General features: G+C 63.2%; 1 pseudogene; it reads right to left on the reverse strand.

The window, feature by feature from the left end:
- Positions 1-777: 777 nt before the first annotated feature.
- On the reverse strand, positions 778-3,185 carry LOC146420137 (serine/threonine-protein kinase pim-1-like; annotated as a pseudogene).
- Between the last annotated feature and the right edge of the window lie 662 nt (positions 3,186-3,847).

The following is a 3,847-nucleotide window of genomic DNA, read 5'->3' on the forward strand; positions in this document are numbered from 1 at the left end:
TACAAAGAAAAGGTGGAAACAAGAAAAAAGTTACAACATTATCACTGTCAGGAGCTCAAGGAAGGACTAACCCCTCCATGCCAGGGAAAAACCCACTCACAGCTGGGGTAAACCAGGGCTTTCTTCCTTCCCCCTTCATAGCTCCCCCAAAATAATGGTAATCCAGGGCAAACAAGGGCAGTGGAGCAGCCCAAGCCCTTCCTCCCCTGCCTAACAAACCTGCTGCTGCACAGCTTCTGGAGTCCCACCTCTGCTCCCCCCATGGGGGTTTGTTTTGGTCAGGGTGGCTGCCCCCAGCCCCAGCCCAGGGCACAGTGGGTGCTGGGGACTGTTGGCAGGGCCAGGAGCCAACTCCCATTTCATTACCACCCCAGACCATCCCCGCAAGCCCTACCAAAGAGAAGAAGGTGCCAGAATTTAAGTCAATCATCTTCAGCTTTCATGTCACCAGGACAAGGAAGAGGTTGTCATCCTTGAAGTCCTCCTTGGTGTCTCCAGCTGCAGCTCCACCTGGTGCAGCATCTCCAGGGGCTCCTGCTCCTTCCCTGGGGGCCACACCAGGCTGTCAGTGTTCTGCCCAGGGCCCCAGACAACAATGAACCAGGACAAGCAAAACCAGGGTGGATGGTGGCCACCAGTGCTTGCCAGACCAGATCTCCAACTCAGCTCCAGCACAAGAGCTGTGAGTTCCCTGATGATCCCTGCTCAGAGCTACAGGCAGGTCAAAAAAACGTCTAGTTTGCTTTACTTCTGGTTGCCAAAAGATGTGTGGAGCTGTTACCTGCCAGGCCCCTGGACCAAACTGTGCATGTGCATCTCTTCCATCTTCTAGGGCAGACGAACATCTTGCATCCAAGGGTCATTGAAGAGGTCCTCCAGCGATGGCCTGTCCATGGGTTGCATGGACAAAGACCTCTTAATAACATCTTGGCACTCTGAGGAGAGAAACCAGAAACTGCCAGTCAGTCGGAGAAGGGTCCTGTCCACTTTTCCCTCCCAGTTCCCATGCCCAGGCCATGCTGGGTGTGCTAGAACTGTGCCTAAACTTCCCCAGGCATTCTCTGTTTTGGAGGAGAGCAGGAGAGCAGGACATGTGCCACCTCCTCAGCAGCTGCCAGAGCAGGATGCTCATGAGCCTGCTGCTCTCTCCCAGCACTGGTATTCCCCCTGTGCCACAGAGATGAGGATCCACCTTGAGAGAGCCGTCGTGGGAACAAGATCCGCCCCCAGATGATCTCCTGGCCCCTCCTGAATGGGTGCTTCCCGACGACCAGGTGGTACAGCAGGAGGCCCAGGGTCCAGATCGTTGCTGCCCCACCGTTGTAGCATTTGAGGTGGATCCACTCTGGTGGGCTGTAGGACAGGGTTCCTGTGGAATACAGATGGAGTTCATCAGGGGATGCTGCTGCTCCCAGAGCCTCACCCCACATCCCTGGGCATGCAGGGGCTGCACCAGTGGCACACAGGGTGACCTGCTGCCCTCTCACCAGCACCTGTGACTCGTGTACAAACTTGGGGTTGGAAAAGAAGCCACTGGTGCTGGAATGAGGCAGCAGAAGCCCTGGGGAGGTCCAACCACGACACGCAAAATAAAACCATTCCCAGAGGTGGGAAAAACCACTCTCATCCCTCTCTGCCTTGGCCCCAAAAAACAATTACAAGCCAAGGCAAACAAGGGGAGTGGAGCAGTCCAAGACCTTCCTCACCTGCCTACCAAACTGGCTGGGGCATGGGGTCTGACACCCCTCACTGCTACACTCATTGGAGTTTGTCAGACTGACTGCCCCAGCCCCAGCCCTGCCAAGGGCAGAGTGGGTGGTGAAGGTGGTCAACAGGGCTGCAAGCTGCCCCCTTCGACCCCCACCCAAAAGTAACTTGGCTGAAGAGTTACTCCCATGCCTGGCAGCTACAGGAGAAGCCCTGGTGCTACACCCAGGCTGGACCATGAGATGCCCAGGAGCATCCCCTGGGAAGGCTCACCTGCAAATTGGGTGTAGGCTGTGTCTTGGAGGAAGGCGCCACAGCCAAAGTCGATGAGTTTCAGCTGCATGGTGTCCAGGTCGAGCAGGATGTTCTCGGGCTTGATGTCCCTGTGCAGCACCCCGCAGCTGGTGCAGTGCCGCACGGCCTCCAGCACCTGCCGGAACATCCCCCGTGCCTCCTCCTCCGGCAGGAACCTCCGCTCCGCCAGGAAATCCGAGAGGTCCTGACAGTGCTCCGGACGCTCCAGCACCAACAGGTAGTCGTTGGGGAGCTCAACCCACTCCAGGAGCTGGATGACACCAGCACAGCCAGTGGACACCTTGTGCAGCAGCACGATCTCCAGGGGCGCACGGGTGCCATCGGGCTGCGGGAGGAACACGATGTCATCAGTGGGGCTGAGGCCATGCCAGGGCTCTGGGACCCCTCACCCAGCCCGGGATGCTCTGCGCCCCCCGCTCACCCCACGCCCGCTCTACCTCCCTCGAGGCGTCCTGGCAGCTCCCACCCTGCCGGACCCCGGCTTATCCCCGCCCGGCACGGCCCGGGTTCTGCCGCTGGCCCCGCTCACTCACCAACTCGCCCCAATGATGGATGCGGTCCCTCGAGACACATTTGATGGCTACCTGCGAGCAAGAGACAGCAGCGGGCTCAGTTCGCCGCCCGCCCTGCCGAGCCCCACCCTCCTCCTCCTCCTTCTCCCCCTCCTCCTCCTCCTCCTCCGCCCGCCGCCAGCCCCGCCACTCACCGGGGCGCCGTCCGCTAGCCGCGTCCCCGCGTAGACGCTGCCGAACCCGCCTGTGCCCAGCAGCGCACCCAGCCGGTACCGCTCCTGCAGGGCCTCCTGCGCCTTCCCTGCGGGCGACACGCGGCCGTCACCGCTCGGCCCGGGGCCACACACGGCCCCCGACCGCCTCTGCACCGCCCCGGGCCGGGCATGCCCCTCTGAACGGGGCACGGGCGGCTCGGGGACGGCGGCCGGACTGCCGAGCGGCGGAGCTCGGGCCGGAGAAGGCGCAGCGCGGGCGGCAGGAGCGGCCGAGCCGCGTGTGTCCTCCTCGGGCCCCGGGAGGCGCCGCCGGGCTTGGAGCCGGGGCCGCCGCCGGGCTTGGGGCCGGGACCGCCGCCCGCACAGGCGGAGCCAGGGACAGGCGATGCTGCCCCAGCCGTGGCCACTGAGGCCCGCCCAGCAGCGCCACAGCCATGCCGGCGACAGCCGGGCGGAGCCGAGAGCGCGGCGGGCCGCCCGGGGGCGGGAAGGGGGCAGCCCCGGCCGGGGCTGGGGGCGGGCCGGGCGCATGGCCCCGCCCGGCAGGGGGAGAGGGAGCCCGCGGAAGGGAGGGGACACAGGGAAAGGGACACCGGGAGAGGAGGCGGGACAGGGGGAGAGGGAGAGAACGCCGGGAGAAAGGGACGGAGAGGGTCCTAGAAACTCTTCTGTCGCTTCAGCTGCGCCGCTGCCGCCGCTGCCGCTGCTGCCGCTGCTGCAACTGAAGCTCCGGGGCCGTTAGTCCGAATCTCCGTTAGTCCGAATCTCCGTTAGTCCGAATCTCCGTTTGTCCGAGTGGCCGTTTGTCCGAGTGGCCGTTTGTCCGAGTGACCGTTTGTCCGAGTGGCCGTTTGTCCGTTCCCCGCTCGCCCTCGCGCGCCCCACGGCCGAGCCCCGCGCGCCCCCGGGGGCAGCCCCTGAGTCTGTCCAAACACGGGAACTTTGCCGTGTTCAGCCCACATCCAGAGGCTTGACTGCTGCACAGTGGCACAGCAATCCCCTTGGCTGCTCTGGGCATTGTCCCTGCTGAGGGTCAAACACTAGCAGAGCACATTCCCTGTCTCTAGAATTCATACCTGACCAAGCACTGCACTTGTG

This window comes from Lichenostomus cassidix, unplaced genomic scaffold, assembly GCF_008360975.1.
Source record: "Lichenostomus cassidix isolate B80296 unplaced genomic scaffold, HeHo_3.0 HiC_scaffold_81, whole genome shotgun sequence".
Taxonomy (NCBI): domain Eukaryota; kingdom Metazoa; phylum Chordata; class Aves; order Passeriformes; family Meliphagidae; genus Lichenostomus; species Lichenostomus cassidix.